Source organism: Solanum dulcamara, chromosome 9, assembly GCF_947179165.1.
Source record: "Solanum dulcamara chromosome 9, daSolDulc1.2, whole genome shotgun sequence".
NCBI classification, from domain to species: Eukaryota; Viridiplantae; Streptophyta; class Magnoliopsida; order Solanales; family Solanaceae; genus Solanum; species Solanum dulcamara.
The window spans coordinates 7,062,588-7,082,143 of record NC_077245.1 but is presented as its reverse complement, the minus strand read 5'-3'; the positions used below and the strand labels follow the sequence as shown (position 1 = coordinate 7,082,143).

At 34.1% G+C, this 19,556-nt stretch overlaps 1 pseudogene; it reads right to left on the bottom strand.

The window, feature by feature from the left end:
* Positions 1-4,474: 4,474 nt before the first annotated feature.
* LOC129904722 (transcription initiation factor IIA subunit 2-like) lies at positions 4,475-8,214 on the bottom strand (annotated as a pseudogene).
* Positions 8,215-19,556: the final 11,342 nt, after the last annotated feature.

Below are 19,556 nucleotides of genomic sequence, written 5' to 3'. Positions count from 1 at the left end.
CGTAGAGATGCACACAAATTGAGTCTACTTCTATTTCAGGGACTTCTATTCAAGTCGGTTTGGCTATTTGGTCCTCTCTTTTTCCCCTCTCTTCTAATTTTACCTTTTATTTCTTAAGGTCATTTGGTATATGGGATACGTACAATAATTTTGGAATAAAATTTAAAATTAATTTTTGTAGGTATTAAATTATGGAATTACTTTATTTTATTAGTTTTATTAATATAGTATGATTGTTGTCTAAACTTGTGGAATATCTTTATTTATTCCATCTCATGTATCAAATGATCCTTTTGGAGTTCTTATTTTTGGCTTAATACTGAGTCATTCTCTTAAATTTATCAGTATATTTAATTTAGACAATCAAACTAAGTTAAATTTGAATTGAACACCTCAACTTCTATTAAGGTGTTCAAATTAGATATTTTCGGTTCAAATTTCAACAATAACAAAAAATGTGTGTTTCATTCGTCTATTAGGTAGTTAAATAATCACTTAAAATATATCATCTCTTTTAAATATAATTTTTCATAATTATAAAAAAATACAAATTAATGTATCAAGAGTTGTATGTTTTTAATTTAAAATTAGAACAATAATAGTAATAAAAAATTGATATTATCCTTAATGTACGGATATTGAATCTAACTGCTTGACAAATATTGCAACATGGTGGTGGAAAAAATTAAGGAAGGAGTTTTTCCATATTTTTATGAATTTTGGCTAAGATATAAAATTAGATAGAATGTCATATATTTGTAAGTTGACCGGTAACTTATATGATAATATTCACATTTTAGTTAATTTATTTCCTCAATAATGATAATATGTAAATGAAAGTCAAATTATTTGTGATGTCATGATTTTTTACCAAAAGTAGAGGTTGTTGCTCAATTATATGTTTGAGTGTTAAAGCAAGTGCAACACAAAAAAAAAATTAATGATAAATAATTTATAAGTATTATACGTATTTGAATTGTTAGTCTTGATATTTTAATTATGTAAAACAATAATTAAGTTCTCAAGTCATCATAGATATTTGTTAAACAAAACCATATAAGATTGTGATATAAATAACAAAATTCAAAAAGTATTTTTAATGTCTTCGTAATAAGAAGAAATATGTGAACTTTTTCAATTTTAAATATTTGCAATACTTGATGATTTATTTCTCAAAACAAAAATATATTTCAAAATTATTGATGGCATAACTTTTTCCTTTGTTTCAAAGTGGAGACTGTTATTTATTATTTTTTTGCATAAATTACAAATTAAAGTATAAAATGATTGCAACACAAAAAATAAAGAACTTATAACTTTTATTACATAGTATATTATTTGTATTTGTATAATTCTTGACAATTTAGCTGTTAAATACTATCGACAAATAGGTTATCAAGTGATAAGGATGTTCGTTGGAAAAAAAAATCTTAAATATGATCATATATTTACTAGTTTACTTATGACGTAAATAGCAAAATCTAAATAATATTTTCAATATCTGGATAACTACCTTCTTAGTTAAGAAAAGAGTGTGGATCCGATTTTTTTTATTTGATAAGCTCTTCATCTACAATTTCAATGTACATTAACGATAGAATCAAAATTTAAAATTTATGAATCTTGATTTTTGTTTTGTTGAGTGATTAAAATCTAGATTTATAATTTGTACATATTAAATAATTTTTTAAGATAGATATAAAAATTCCATCAAAGCTAATAAGTCATGTCGAACTTCTTCACAAACAGTACATCCATCCTTATATATTGCAAAAGTATTATAAATACTTATCCTCAATCTGTCATGATCTAAACTAATCTCCAGTTATGATGATTCCGACTATGCTCAAGAGTGTGGAAGAATAAGAGTGTATCAAAGTTTAAAGACTAAGATATTCAATATAAAATTAAATAAAATAAAAATTTAATGGCTTAAAAAAATATTAGTACATGTTAAGTTATATGTGACATTATGGACAATTTTTTTCTAAACGAGTTGTATGAGAAATTTTGAACGAGCATATCTTCCATGTTATAAAGCGTTAAGATTAAATGACCCATTTGCCTTAAGTCCTATATGTTATAAGTTCATAAGTTTCAAAAAGTCTCTAATGGGATTTAGATGCCTATATTACCAAGCCCTATATATGATTATAATCAGATTTACTATATCAATAAGACAGGTGCATCATTACTTTAGGGATTAGATCTAAAATTATAGGAAAAGGGAACTATATACTCCTTAACTTTGTCATTTACACTGATATACCTCTCATTATAAAAGTGACTTATGTATGCTCTTACTGTTACATATATAGATCACATATACTTTTTTCTTCTAATGTAAGTGCAAAATTTAATATTAATAAAAATAATCCATGTAGGGATATATTTAATCTTTCTCACATGTTTTTTTTCCAGATTTTTTTGATTTAACGGCTAATTCGAATTTAGTATTTTGATGGTCAAATTTTTTTCACTAATTTTATTGTTAAAATTTACTATGATTGCCCCAACTTTTTTTTATAAATACAAAAATTAAATTACAATATAGCCAAAAAAAATATTTAAACTACAACATAGCAGCAAAAAAAATAAATTTAATAATTTTTTTCTTACTTTTTTCTCTTTCCCTTTGAAAGAAAGAAAATGAAATAAGAATAAGAAACTCAAATAGCGATAATTAAATAAGTCAAAAAATAATTTATGTCAAAAAGATATAATATAACCCTATATGATTTTTTATAAATAAAATTTTTCATCGGAGCCTACCTTTTTTACAAAAATAAAAATTAATGAGCGAATTGTGATGTTGGCTAGGTAAGTCCATAAACCAATGAACCATCTCATAACTTTGAGCATGGGTTCCTTTTGCTAATATTTAATACATTTTTTTAGAATTATACAAGTTATATATAAACTAGTCGGATGACCACGGGTTCCCGTGGCTCAAAATTTGCACATAAAATCGCCCCTAGGCCACTTACTCATAATAGTTTACAATAACTACGATCTTCAACCAATAAAGATTGTGGTTGAGTGGTAAATATTTCTTCATCTTTAATCAGAGGTCTCGAGTTTGAATCCCTTTGAGTATGGAGTAACCTTTATTAGGAAGTACTTTATCTGTTAATATTTAATCAGGTTTCATTACGGATACCGAACACCGAATGAAAACACCCAAAAAAAAAAAAACTAACTAAAATCTTCTCTTAAAAAGTACATTTATCATCATTAATCAAAGTATATATTTTTCATCAGAGAACAAAAATTAAACACCTATCCGTTTAAGAGGCAATTCGTGAAAAAACTTCTTATCATTGCCATACTCATTTCATCTAATTCGGTAGCATACTAGCATATTTGTACTGAATGTTCACCTTTTTATGTGTCTCATTGACGTATATATATTTGGAATTCTAATTTTACAATAGTCATATAATTGGACTTTGCTATATTATTATTATTAAATGCTCTTTTGACTAATCGGAACTATCTATTATACTTTTCTTGTACCGAATTTCCAAAATATTGATGAATCAGCTATAAAGTAGACGTGACATGTTGATTTAGTCTTATCATTTGTTCCATCACTTCATTTTGTTTTTTTAAGGAATATTTCATTATTTTTTCCCTACTATTTGAATTTTATGAAATGAGTTACCACAATAGAGTTTTTTCCCTGCTGTTTGAATTCCAACGAGGATAGCTCTGCCCCAAAGTCACCAAGTGCATGGAAGTAAGAAGTTAAATTAAACACTAAGGGGTCGATTGGTAAAATGTATTAAAATAATGCTAAATAGAGTATATTAATAATGCTTGTAATAGTCATGCTTGTATTAATTATACATAAAATATTTCTTATACATTGTTTGATTTAGTGTATTAAAAAATAACATGTATTGAATTTTAAAAATATTTATAAAAATATCCTCAACAATTATGATAGGAAATATGTAAAAAGAATTTTGAGAGGTAATTGAGTCTTTAACAATAATAATGCAAGCATTAAATTCCCTTGCATTACTAATACCTAGAAATCAATGGTATTAGTAATGTAAATCTTAATACACAATAGATTGTATAACTAATGCAAGACATTAATTATACATGCCATGAAAAAGTATACCAAACAGGGTACTACTAATACACCTAATTAATACATGCATTATTTTTGCCAACACACTCTACCAAACGACCCCTAATAGTTGAAGCTCATGTCAAGATCAATATTACTAAAAAGGGAAATCAACATAGATTAAATATCCAATATACTGCCTTCATAGACATGGAAGCTCTGACTGATATAGCTGTGTTTATACTTTATACTAAAGTTAAGAGCTAATTTGCTGCCTTGGAAATACAGATGTACTAGTGAGTTGTGACTGCTTCTCTTGAATCAGATTTGGACATTAATGATGTAGTGAAAGGAATATACAAACGACCACTGGAAATTTTCTCCATCTGTGTCTGCTCATTGTGTGAGCAGCTTCGAGTCGCACGCCACAATCTTAACACAGCTAACAGTCTCCTGACATTCCTCACTCTTGATCACAGCATCTTGCGAGATGAAAGTCCACACATTGTCACAGAATCTGTAGGTGTGAAGATGTCCCTGCAATGATATTATGGCATTCAAATCACATGCGGGTTTAGAATTTTGAGTTTATGAGTTCTATATTTTAGAAAAGACAGCTTATACTAAATTTTAAATAAATTATTTATACATATTAAATGGATTTTTTTTAAACACAAAGCAGGATTTTAGCCAAAGCTATTGAGTTTAGCCGAACAGTAACAAATACTCTAGCTCTAGCTCCACCCCTGATTCAAATGGGGTGCATCAACTAAGGTCAAGAGGCCAAATTCTGTAGCACATACAAGCACAGAGCCAAAAATTTAAATTGAGAACTCGAGGAACCAAGAAATCAGAAATGGAGGCCCAACGCAGCAGGGTCAAAGGCACAAACAAGTAGCTTTGCTCTCCAGAATGAAATGTGGGATCTCAAGAATAGCACACAGAAAGGATAAACCCAACAAGAAGAGGTAAAACGAACAGAGGGCGGACACCGGAAAATTTTCCAAGCATTTACTGACATCACTCATCTCAGTCAATGAGCCAAAGTGCCAATCAGAAAGCCGATTTGCTATGTTTTAGCATGTACTGAAATGGCATTGTCACCTTTTCTTCTTAAAAAGTAGTATGATAAATTAGAGCAATATGAGAAACTACTCCCCGAATGGAAGTTAATTCAAAGAAGACATTACATGAAGATTGTATCTTTCACTTAAGAATTGATGTTGAGGAAGTAAAACGTCATTTGTTTGCAAGAATAACAACATTAGTATAGGACTGCCGCGATAATTGAGTAGTACTAAAAAATAATGAGGACCAAAAGAGCTACTGAGGGAAAAATATTGGTTCAAGCAGTTGTGCCGTTTCATCTTTTGTTATCAAGGAGGACTACGCCTCTTGAAAACTTTATTGCATTTGAACTATTGGTGACTCTTGTCTCAGCCACCTCTTTATAAATACAACTTCTTCCTCCTCTAATCACTCTCCAGGTACAGTTAGTGTTTCTTCTAATTCTTAACAACTCAGTAGCAAGTAGAAAAAATTCACCAAGACTTACAACTTTCAAAGTCACCAACGGAAACTTCCCTCCTCAATCGGGCTTACACACCTGTCAAGACCTCTTTGAGTTGGACTTCATTACCTAGATAATAATGCACCAAGATGCAGTCCTCTAAGAATATACTCGGTAAAATCCCACATGAGATCTGGGGAGTGTCCGATGTACGCAGACTTTACCCCTACTCTTGTAGGGTAGAAATGTTGTTTCTGATAGAGGCGTATACAGTAAGCGTTCACCAGGTTCCTGTGGACCCATGCTCTCCTCCCGAAATCATGCAGAGTAGTGCTATATTTTTTTAAAATACTTAAATATAGATGTGTGAACCTTCACACAAAATATCATATAACATGATGATGATTGAGTGCACCTCTCTAAGTGAGGATAAAATTTAAATCTTATATTATCTTCTCTTTTTCATTATATATATATGTATGTATGTGTATATATTTTGTTTTAACCTTTCAAAATTTTCAACTTTGTCACATTGAAAATTCCTAATTTATTTAGCAATATAAATTTTTTATATAAATAAACCAAATGCGTATATTAAAACTATTAGTACTCAATGATATAACATACATTCAATGGGTTCAAACGATCTCAACACCTTCAACATGAAATATAGCTATATATATAAAATCACTATTTGAATAAATAAGAATTAATTTTGGACCTATTATTCTAAATGTCTACCGAATTTAATTGATATAAATCTAAATGTCAAATCAGTCAAATTTATATATTAGATCCACTTTTTTGTAATAGTGCACCCATTATCTTGAAATTTTGGATACACCTCTGGTTTTCGATTGAATAAACATGTCAAAGGAACACTGTCCTAACTGTGAGTTCTACCACTTAGCCAAAAACAGAAAAAACTCGTTGCTCTAGGTAATACAACAAGCTTCGATACAAGGAATTAAGGAAAGCAAGATTCAAGAGGAAGACCTCACAGTTTAAAAGCAAAGCCATTTATGCGAAGTATATGAGATCCTTCGTCTAATGTCTATTTCCGTGAGGTCATACTTATTGGACTAAAACAATCCAAAGATACGCTTAAAATGGTGTGATATTATCCGCTTTGGGCAAAACCGACATAGTTTTCCCTAAAATGTCTCACACCATTAAAATTTGGGCTAGTTTCAAATATATACAATAAAGTAATTAAAAAAAAGGGCAACCCGGTGCACTAAAGCTCCCGCTATGCGCAGGGTCCGGAGAAGGGCCTGACAATAAAGTAATTAGTTTACAACAAATATAACCACATTTTATTTACATAAAAAGTAGCAAAAATCATAAAAAATATACACGGACTATATAATATAGCTTGTCAAAAGTCATACAAAATATACACTCACTATACAATATACAACTTATATATACATGAGCTATACACTGACTATACATTATGATACACTCAAAAAACTGAATATAGTTCAACTATAAATGAAGTATACACTGACTATTCAATCTCGATCAACTCAAAATCATCTCTAAACAGTCCCAAAAATTTAGATATGAAATCATCTTGGTGTTTTGAGTCTTTTGACATATAATTTGCTCAAAACGATTTTCGTTTTCGGTATGTCAAATTAAAAAAAGAAAAGAAAAAGAGAAGACCAAGCAGAATGAAGAAGACTAAGCATAATGAAGAAGAATGAAGAAGATGATGAAGGAGAAGGAGGACAAAGACGACGAACGAAATAGAAAAAGAAGACGACAACGAAGGTCGAAGAAGAAGGACAAAGAACAAACTGGCCATTTTTTGGGTATATTAAGTTTACCGAATGGTCTTTTGGCGTAATTTGCCCTTAAAATTATCTAGTAACTTATAAGTAGCTTACTTTTTCTTTTCACCTACCAACGTGGAACTTTGTACATAAACCCAAAACTATAGACCTAAACTAAGCCCAAATAAATATCAAAAGCGATAAAAAGTACCTTAATGGAAACCTTGCTCTTTACTTGAGTCTCCAGAGCTTCAGCCATTGACTGCAAACATACAACATCAGAAAACATGTAGAAGGTAGCAGCCCAAAACAAATAACTTAACATGAAAAAAGGCATTTTTTATGCACGATAGGAATCCAATTATATGTGATAATGTAAACACATATACTCCTTCCATCTCAATTAATTGACCCGGGGCGGAGTCAGGCAAAATCAAGGGGTTCATCCAAACAATTTTTTTTTGTACTTATATAATAAATGTTGAAACCCTTCAACTTGATTACTTCTTCATATTCTGAACCCTTTAATGAAAATTCTAATTTGACCACTAAGTTTTTAACATATATATATTAATACTAAAATATAGTAGAAAGAAGTATCAAAAGGAGCATTAGTCAAAAAAATTAAATTTGGAAAAGAAAGATGTCACATCAAAACTTAGATTTCATTAATTAAGACGAATGAGTAATATTTCGCTGCTAAATGCAGGTAACTCCGTGTCAAACTAATCAAGAACTTTAATGGCAAGCTCCGGTTTTATAAGCTTACGCTTACTGAGCATCTCATCTAGTGTTTTCATCAACTTAATTCCGAGAGTTGAGCTCCGGTAAAGCTCAAAAGTCGCCATTTTTCCACCTCCACACGACCTGCCATAAAAATTAATGTTAACTCAAAAATAAAAAAGTACTAATAAATTGTTAAAAAACAAACAAACTGATCACCTGAAACACTAAAAAGTCCAACCCTTCCACCCCTGCCCCTCCAAGGAAAAAAAACAATAACAAGGAAGGATGTGGCGTAATTCAATGAGAATTAAAAAACCCATAGGTTCAAATTCCAATAAAAATATAAACACTATGGTGATTTTTTTTTCCATCTATTCGATAACTCGATGAAGATATTTCATGAAATTAGTCGAGATGGATACAAATGGATCCGAATAACAGGATTTTAGTTTCAGTTGAAGCAGAGATAGAAAGCGTTGTGTTATGACCCGCCACTTGATTTTGAAGAAGAGGGAAGAACCTAGAGTCTTGGAGAGGTTTGTAGAAGACTCTAGATTCTTGTAAAATATTGTAAAGAAGTCTTGAAAGACATAGAGTCCTCTAGAACTCTCTACGCACTCTGTGTAGAGAATTTTAGAGTAGAAACTTCTTTGTAAATATGAAAGGACTTGTTTAGCAATTTTTATTTACACTTAAGCCCCTTAGTAGTAGTATAAATAGAGGGGACATTCATTTGTAACAAACCATTCAGAAATCAAGCATTCTTCCAAGTAATATAAAACCTTCTTCATAAAAGTTCTCTTGTCTTTCTTACAATCTAGCATTCCCTTAACGATCTAATCTCAAAGGCTTATTTGAGCTTGCAGGATCGTGAAAGATTCGTGAGTAAGTTGTCAAGTGCCGCACGGAGGTCTTAGTTGAAGTCTAAGTCCGTGACAACATGGTATTAGAGCAAGGTTCTATTAAGGGGAATGGCAAGTCAGGGAGACATCAATGCCACTACCGCCACCAACGTCAAGCAAGATGTTAGAAAGAAGCACCGCAAAGGAAAGAAGAACTCTATGAGAAATGAGGAGGTGCCACTCGAGCCTACACCAAGCGAGGCCCTAACATCCTACTCACCCTCGACCATCGAGGTAAGTGATGATAAGCGAGGTGAGGATCCTGTGGACGTCACGCCCGGAATGGAGTGGATCGTAAGGGTAGATGCTGCCCAGCAGGCTGTAGAGATATTGGACAAGCGCTTGAACAAGTTCGACGACAAGTTCAAGTCTCTAGAGAAATTCACCCTTGAGGAGAACGACAACTTTCAGAAGGATTTGGATGTGCGCAAGGTGGCTGAGTACGAGATGAAAGAGACGATCACTTCCTTGGAGTGTCAGCTCATGGATGTGCTAAGCACGATAGAGACCACGAAGACCGAGATGACAGCACTCAAGTGAGACAGAGAAGCGAAGAGATGCATGATGTCCAATGCGAATAGGGAGGCCAAGATTGAGGCTCCCAAGCCACATATGTTCAAAGGTGACCGTGATGCACAAGAGGTGGAAAACTTCTTTTTGACACTTGGAGAATTACTTTAAGTGTAACAAAGTGAAGAATGACGAGACGAGAATCAACACAGCCGTGCTATATCTCTCGGAGATGGACATGTTATGGTGAAAGCATAAGAAGTCCGAGATCGGGACGGGTCTATGCACCATCAACACTTGGAAGCAGTTTTGGGACAAGTTTAAGAAGACCTTCTTCCCCAACAATGTCATCTATGAGGCCAAATGCAAGTTTCGGGAATTAAAGCAAACGGGTAACATATAGGCCTATGTGAAGGAGTTCACTGCCCTTACGCTTCAAATACCCAACCTCACGGATGAAGACATGCTCTTCCATTTCATGGATGGGCTGCAAAGTTGGGCCAAGATGGAGTTGGAACGTCGTCAAGTTAGCACCATCGATGAGGCCATCACCCAAGCTGAAGCCTTGATGGACTTTAGGTATGACAAGAGCAAGAGAAAAGAAGCAAAGAGTAGTCATGCCAAAGGTGGGAGAGATCGTAACAAGGGCAAAGAGCAACACCCTCCCACCAAGAGCCATGATGCCAACAAGTCTGACGGTAGGAAGTTCGGACGACAAGCTATGTCGAGAAGAAGGAGTAGACCACGAAGGGAAGCGGCTGCTATATATGTGGAGGTACTCACGGCTATGCTAAGTGACCGAAGATGAAGAAGCGTGGTGCCATACTGTTGGAGCGAAAGGGCAAGGAAGTGGACCAAGGGCAGAGTTCGGGCATGACCCAGCTAGGCATGATCGGGTTATGTGGAGCCATCGTGAAGCAAGTCTAGAAGGTGGAAGATTACTCTGCACAGTATATTGACATATCCATCAACGGACGACCATCTCGTGCTATGGTGGACTCTGGAGTAGAATCCAATATCATGACCAAAATGGAGGCAACAAGGTTGGGGCTAAGTTATGGGCCAAGCAACACCCACCTGAAGACGTTCAATGCCCCACTGACTTCCGTGTGTGGAGTCGCTCATGGAGTAGACAACACGTTGGGCAAGTGGCAAGGTAAGACCAGCTTCACTGTCGCCCCTTTAGATATCTTTGATATAATACTTGGGCAGGAATTCTTCCAATGATACCATATGATGATTGATCCCTATCTCCAACAACTCTTGGTGATGGAGCAAGAGGGACCCTGCATGGTATCTTTAGTCAAGGTGCCAAAAAAGGAATGACAAGCCTACCTGTCAGCCATGCAACTTGTGAAGGGCCCAAAGAAGGGGGAGCCGACGTCCGTAGCGACCATTACGGGCTCAGATGAATACAATGGTGCTAAAGAGGCATTGCCACATTGCATAGAGAAGGTGGTTGAAAAAAACAAAGACATGATATCCGAAGAGTTGCTGAGACACCTACCTCTGAGGTGCGAGGTAGACCACAAGATCAAGTTGGAGACAGGATTGAGGCCGCCCGAATACTCGCCATACTGCATGGATCCACTAGAGTTAGAGGAGCTGAGGAAGCAGTTGAAGAAGCTCCTTGACGCTGGTCATATCCGTCCATCCAACCTTATGGCTCGCCGGTTTTATTTCAAAAGAAGAAGGATGGCTCGTTACACCAATGCATAGACTACTAGACGCTCAACAAGGTGACCGTGAAGAACAAGTATCCCATCCCGCTCATTCCCGACTTGTTTGATAGACTTGGACAGGCCAAGTACTTTATCAAGGTAGATCTAAGGAAGGGCTACTACCAGGTATGCATAGCAGAGGGAGATGAACCGAAGACAGCATGTGTGATGAGGTACGAAGCTTACGAGTGATTGGTGATACCCTTTGGCTTGGCTAACACACCCACCACCTTTTACACACTAATGAACAAGATCTTCCACCTCTACTTGGATCAGTTCGTGGTAGTCTACTTGGATGACATAGTCATATATAGCAACACCTTGGAGGAGCATGTGGAGCATTTGAAAAAAGTGTTCCAAGTCTTGCGCGAGAATGAGCTTTTCATCAAATAAGAGAAGTGCGAGTTCGCCCAACATGAAGTGCACTTCTTAGGACATGTTATCACTAGGGAGAATTACAGATGGCCGAGGCAAAAGTTTGGGCCATCAAGAATTGGGAGGCGCCCACAAAGGTAACCGAACTTAGATTTTTTCTTGGATTTGCTAACTATTACCGCAGGTTTATAAGTGCCTACTCCACCAAAGCTGCTCCACTTACCAAGCTACTGAAGAAGAATAAGCCGTGGGTTTGGAGCGAGGAGTGCAATAAGGACTTTGAAGACCTCAAGACTGTCGTGACAGAGGAGCCGGTCCTAGCATTGCCTGACTTCTCCAAGATATTTGAAGTGCCGGATGCCGCTGACTATGCCATTGGGGGAGTATTGATGCAAGAGAGGCACCCTATTGCCTTTGAGAGCCGTAAGTTAAACGAGACAGAATGATGGTACACCATGTAAGAGAAGGAAATGACGGCCATCGTCTATTGCTTACGCACGTAGAGGCACTACCTACTTGGTTACAAGTTCTTGGTCAAGATCGATAATGTGGCCACTAGCTACTTCCACTCACAAAAAAAGCTCACGCCGAAGCAAACTAAGTGACAGGACTTCTTAACCGAGTTCGATTATGAGCTAGAGTACAAGCCATGAAAAGGTAATGTTGTGGTTGATGCCTTGAGCAAAAAGTTCGAGCAGACTTCTATTTCTACAGCACGTTGTGACATCCAAGATGCAATCAAGGATGACTTGCAGCATGATCTAGAGGCAAAGAGGCTTATGGAGTTAGCCGCTCAGGGTAAGACAAGGCGCATCTGGATAGAAAATGGACTTCTGCTTATCACCGGGTGAAGGATCTACGTGCCGACATTCGGAAGCATCAGGCGGCGGATCATGAAGGAATGCCATGACACATTATGGGCTGGGCATCCAGGGCAGCATCGCACAAGGGCTTTGATTGAGGCAATTTACTACTGGCCACACATGAGGGACGCTATCTAATGCTATGTGCCGACTTGTCTTATGTGCCAGCAAGACAAAGTGGAGCAGCGCCAACTAGAAGGGCCCTGGGAGCCTCTATCCATAGCGGAGCATCTATGGGAGAGCGTGACCATGGACTTCATCACTTGTCTATCGAAGTCCGATGGGTACGGGACAATTATGGTCGTGGTGGACAGGTTCTTCAAGTATGCTAGCTTCATGCCCGCCATAGCAGGTTACACTGCTAAAGAGGCTGCCATGCTATTTTTCAAAAATGTGGTGAATTATTGGGGATTGCCAAGGCACATCATTAGCGACAGAGACCCACGCTTCACCGGGGACTTTTGGAGAGAATTGTTCGAGATTCTTGGCATGAGATTGCATTTCTCGACTAGTTTCCACCCACAGACAAATGGCCAAACGGAGCGAATCAATGCCTTGCTAGAATGCTACTTGAGGCACTTTGTGAGATTCTCTCAAAAGGATTGGGCAAGGCTATTGGACGTAGCCCAATTCTCATACAACCTGCAGCGGAGTGAGGCCACAGGGCGGACACCGTTTGATCTAGCCATAGGCCAACAACCACAAACTCCTCATTCATTACCAGCCGCATTTGAAGGCAAGAGTTTAGGGGCTTATCACATGGACAAATATTTTGAGGAGCAGCTCGACACTGCTAAGTCTTATTTGGATAAGGCAGCGGAAAAAAAGAAGAAGTTTGTTGATCACAAGTGTCGTCCTACGAATTACAGAGTTGGAGACATTACCTTGGTCAAGTTTAACCCCAGGCAATTTAAAGCATTGTGAGGCATGCATCAAAACTTGGTGCGAAAGTATGAGGGGCCGTTCAGGATCGTTGCCAAGGTTGGCAAGATCTCATATAGGTTGGAGCTACCAACGCATCTTAAGGTTCATCCTGTTTTCCATGCTAGTGTCCCCAAGTCGTACCATGAGGACAAGAATGATCCTAGTTGAGGAGAATCAAGTCGGGCGCCACTCACAATTACCGCCTCCCATGATCGAGACATCGAGGCCATTATGGACTACTAAGCAAAGCAAAAATGGGAACAACAGGCCACTACTATGTTCCTAGTCCATTGGAAGGGACAATCTCTAGAGGAGTCCACCTGAGAGAGATATGAAGACCCGTGACAATTTAAAGATAAAATCCGGGAGTTCTTGCAGCAGCAGTGCGCCACGATCGTCGCCACATCAGGTGGGGGGAATGTTATGACCCGTGACTTGATCTTGAAGAAGGGGGAAGAACCTAGAGTCTTGGAGAGGTTTGTAGAAGACTCTAGATTTTTGTAGAATATTGTAGAGAAGTCTTGAAAGACATAGAGTGCTCTAGAATTCTCTAGAGTGTGTAGAGAATTCTAGAGTAGGGACTTCTTTGTAAATATGGAAGGACTTGTATAACAATTTTTATTTACACTTAAGCCCCTTAGGAGTAGTATAAATAGAGGGGACATTCAAGTTCTCTTGTTTTTCTTACAATCTAGCGTTCCCTTAACGATCTAATCTCAAAGGCTTACTTGAGCTTGCAAGATCGTGAAAGATTTATGAGTAAGTTGTTAAGTGCCGCACGGAGGTCTTAGTTGAAGTCTAAGTCTGTGACAGTTGGCCCTTGAAGAGAGGGAGAAGAATCGGGGATTTTTAAACATCAATTTTCATAGCGAAGGCCTTATATAGGGTAAGGAGGCGGTGGGTCTCGAAAACCCGAAATTACACAATCACCCTTTGTATGCTATGATGTATTTCATATTTTTCTTAAAATACCCCCTTTTTTACCCCTATTCTACTTCCTGAGGATCACTAGTGAAATAAATAATTATTTTATTTTATTATTTTCTATCAAAATTATTACGTGAGTAATCGATATTTTCATATTTCATGTAGTTTTGGGATTTTTTTGCTTCTTACTTGTCAAATAAGTAGTTGGTGTTGGATTTATTGATAGTGCATATTTAATTTCTTAATGTTTTCGTCTGTTTTCTTATAATCTATTTAATCAAGTTTTAAGAAATTAAGAGTTTTTATTATTTTAAAAATGGGAAAAAGTAGAAATTTCTCTCATATTATACGCCTAGGGTCACATTTGCCCTCCGTTAATATTTGCCTATTTGGCATTTCTTTACCCTCACTGTACGGGTGTCCATTCGATTTTTCGTTTTGATTTTGTGTTTTTTGGTTTTGGTTTTGATTTTCGATTTTAAAAAAGTGTAATCCAATTCAAATAAAAAAAATTGATTTGGTTCGATTTTTCTCTTTTTGATTTGTTTTTTTTATTCAGCTATTCGATTATGTCAATAATTAATAGCATAATCAACATTATACTTATATGCTTAGAAAAAAAAAGAAAAATTACATACAGTGAGAAGTAATAATATTAAATTTCATAAATATACTTTATAATATAAGTCACGAGTAAAACTTTAAAATACAATACTTAGTAAAATAAGAATGACCAGTGAATCGGGCCTAAATATCCTAGTACGGTAAATTACTAATACCCTAATAAAAATAATCTACCTAAAAAAAGAGATGAAAGTGGTTAATTATAACTTTAATTCTTAACCTAAATATTATATACGTAATTAGTAATATATATATATATATATATATATAACATATAAAATGATTCGATTTTTTCGGTTTTTATTTTTCAAAATCCAAAATCAAACCAAAAAACCCAAAAAAATAATTTTTTAATCCGGAATCAAACCAAAAAATTAATTCAAATTAAAATTCGATTTAATTTAACTTGATTTTTTGGTTTAATCCAAATAATACACACCACTACATCACTGAGTCACCGTTATAAAAGTGAACCATATTTGACCTTATATTTCTTTTTTGAATCACATTTTTCCTATTAACTAAACTGCCGCCATAAAAGTATCTACTTAAGAAGTAGTTTGGTTTGGTTGGTGAAATAAAGGATTATAATAGAAATCTTTACATAAATAGTTGATCGGTTCAACTATTTTTTTTTATCCTGTATACACATATTATACATTGATAATAAAAATATATATAAGTCGAAGTTGAATAAATTATGATTGGCAATTTATACAAATATTATAAATAATTGAGTGGTGTAAATGATTTTCAACCGTTTTGTAATATAAAATTATATATGGTAAATATTTAAAAGTTTTTTTTTTAAAGGTTTTGTGGTGTGATTTTCTCCTTTTAAATGGACTGAATAACCTTAACGGATCATGATTAGGTTATGCTATAGAATATGAGTCCTATCAGCTATCCGAATTTTGTTTTAATTCAAAACAAATCCTAATCATGATGAACAAACACATGCAAGGATTTTCATTACAGCTTGATTATTTTTGCCACGCTGCTGAGATGACTATTTGCAGAGATCATTGCAATGGGCCTTGTTTGCTTGTATAGCTATAAAGATCATCAAGTTTGTTTATACAATATCACCACAAGGGAAATAAAAGCTTTGCCACATGATGAGGGAATAATATTATCGAAGCAATTTGAGTACCGGTTGGCCCAGTTGCTTGGCCTACTTCAACTTCAGCTCAGAGAAATTTGGATTTGTTTCACGACCACATCTACATCCATATCAACCAATAAGTAATTTCGACATACGTTGGTATAGTATTCGTGAAGAATCTAATTCAAACACACAGTTTGCAGGATTATTGAATTTGTTTCACTCGTCTAATAGTGTAATCACATGTATATAAACACGAACTACACCAAAAAATTACATTTTATGAATCGTACCTTATCACAGAATAGTAACAATGTTTTTCGTAGAAGAAATCTTCACAAGAATCTTCAAGAAGGAACTTTTTCTTTCTAGAAGAATTCTTCACAAGAATCTTCATGAAGGAACTTTTTCTTTCTAATTTTAGTAAGAAAAAGATGTGTTGTTTTTTTCAACAGAAATATTTTATAAGCCTAAAGGATACAACTATTCAGATAGTTATGTCTTTTCCATTTAAATAGTTGTATCTTTCCCTTTATATTTATTAATATATAATACATAATTATATATTTAATCTCTCATAGATCTGGATTGACCCACGTGGGTGACCCGTCCAATCTCCTTCAATTCGAACTCCATCGTGGAGGGAAAGTTTGTCTCTATGTTATAGTTATTTCGGCCACAAACCGGCCCCCTGTTCTCGTTCTATACAATCACGTTGACAGGGTTCGTATTCCTGTTGAGAGAGTGGAGACTATTGAGGTTGGGTTTGGAGCAAAAAGGATTAATGACAAGACGAAGGAATCACATGTTTTAGCAACAGCAAGTGTAGATAGTGCCACTGCTATTTCTCTGTTTACCTCTTCAACTACTCCTTGCTGCTTAAGATTTGTTAGCAGCAACATTGGTCCTCGATCGTCTCATGTTTGTTTTGTGGAGAACATTATCCCGTTGACGTCTTTACTTGTTTGAAGCTAGAATTTTATGTCTAGTTTGTTAGAGCAAACACAACATTGGACAAACGGCTTAAAAAAATTCTATCGTAGCATAGCAGCATGTGCTTCAATATATGAATTGGTACAAAAGGAAGAACATATACATCTGGGCGGAGCTAGGTAAGGATATAAAAGGCTCATTCCAACTCCTTTCGATGAAAAATTACATGATTTAATTCCCCCATGAGCCCCCCAACCCCCCAACCCCCACACAAGAGAGAGTAAGAGGAAAAGAAAGAAATCAGAAAAGCATTTTCGTAAACATCAAGTCCTTTACGATATAAATTAGGAGGGACCTTTAATAACTATTGATTGTACATGTATTTTTATCACTTAATCATGCTTAATTAATATATTTTTACATTATTAAATCATGATAAGTAAGTTGAGTTGATTTGGTGTAAACACTCAATTACTTATAATATTTGGTGTAAATCGGCAATCATAATTTGTTCAAGTTCAATTTATATATATTTTTATTATCAATGTAAATGGTATTTTATTATTTATTAAAAATTTGGTTTTAAAATAAAAATTTAAATTCAACAAATTTTAATTAAAAAATTATTTAAATTGGTTGGATGACTTTCTTTGTCTTTTGAGTTCTATAACAAAATTGTATGACTTTCTAACTGAGCTAACCTATTTGGCCATATATATTGCCAACAATATTTGGAAAAAAACTTGACAAATACTGTTTAGCCATACGATTTTTCATTATTTGACAAGTATTTTTGGCAAACAAATCAAATTTTCAAATACTAGAAAAAAACTAGTATTTGAGCTAAATATATTTTATTATTTGGGAATTTTTAAAAATTTAAAAATTACCTAAATTATATTTTATAAAACATCCATCATTTAAATTTTGTACTGATTTTCAGTCCTAGTTCATTGTAAGAAATGTGTACATTTATATACTTATTTTATACAGTTTTTATCCGAACTTGCTTTCCGAAGTCACTTTCAACTATAAGTAGTAACAATAGTTTTTGTATACAAATCAATGGTATCTTTTGAGATTCATATTATTTGTGTTCGTTGTTATGACTTTTCACGGAATATGTTTATTATAAAATGATAATACAAACTTATGGTATAAATTATATTTCTTAAAAGTCAAATATTTCTCCTAAAAAATATGGTTAAACACATGGTCACTTCACCCAAAAATGACTTTGCAAAAGTATTTGAGAATTGATCTATGGCCAAATGCTAGTTAAGTTGAGTGACTTTTGAGTTATAATAAAAAATTAGATAACTTTTTAAGTGAACTATCTTAAGTTGAGTAATCATCTAAGATATTATTTCTTTAAAAATTAACAAAAATAAACTTTGAAGAAGTCAATTTATTTTAACGACGACATTTTTGAAGCTCGAAACTTGGCTAAGCTTGAACCACAAAAATATCTTCTTAGAAATTCAAAACAAGGTAGAAAGCAAGCTAGTTAAATCACATACAATCCTATCAAATGAGCAAAATATAGTTTATAAATGAGATAGCAAAATATTCTAAAGCGCGCATAATAAATCATATATCTTCATGTTTATTTTATAAATAAATATTTGCGATTACAAATATTTAAATACACATAATTTTATAAAAATTTACCCATCAATAATAGTAAAACTACCTACTTATTTTTTAATATAATTTTTAAACATGGTACGAACAATTTTTTAGCATGTCTTTTTGTGCAAAATTTAAAATGATGATTTTTTTATTTTTATTTTTTTTACAAAATATAATCTTAAAGAAGTATCTAATCTGTCCTCAATCTTAATTAGCTGCTGTAATGGTATTTTAGGTATTCAACTTTAAATTTTTGCTTTACATATTTGTACCTCCTTCCTACAAAATAAATTAGGATGATTTTAATTCTAAAAATAACCCTTTTATCTGGTTATATTTCAAATTTCTCCATAATTATCTTTTAACTTTTGCTCTTCTTCCCTGTTATGAATCCCTCTCTCCACATTCATCGTCGCTCCTAAAGTTACTCAGTTTCTCTATAGAAAATTAATATAAAATTGAATTCGTTGTATTGAAATCAGGGGCTTGGAACAGGTTTCTGTAGATGGATTTTTGTTTTGGTTTGTCATTTGGATTTCTTTAATTTTTGCTTCAATTTTATCTTCCTGCTCTTTCGCATAATTTACTGCTAGCTTTTTAATATTCATGTCAATAATTCTATCTCATTCATATGTGCATAGTTGAAAATAGATGATCGTCACATGTAACTTTATAATATTTTGGATTACTGATTGTAGATGTCTTTTCTACTTTTGGAACTAATTAATTAATGAAAATCTAATTATCTCTGCAAAATTCTGTAATATCAAACTTGACGTTTTAAGATTGGGTATTTGGTGCTTAATTTTATGTTTAGACATTGATAGTAAGATATATTTGTAAAGAGATAAGTGTCAAAAACACATTTAAACTATTCATCTTTTTTGAGTTTTATGCCTAAAACTACTGGAGCGTGAGTTTCCTATCTAAACTATTACTTCTTTGTCT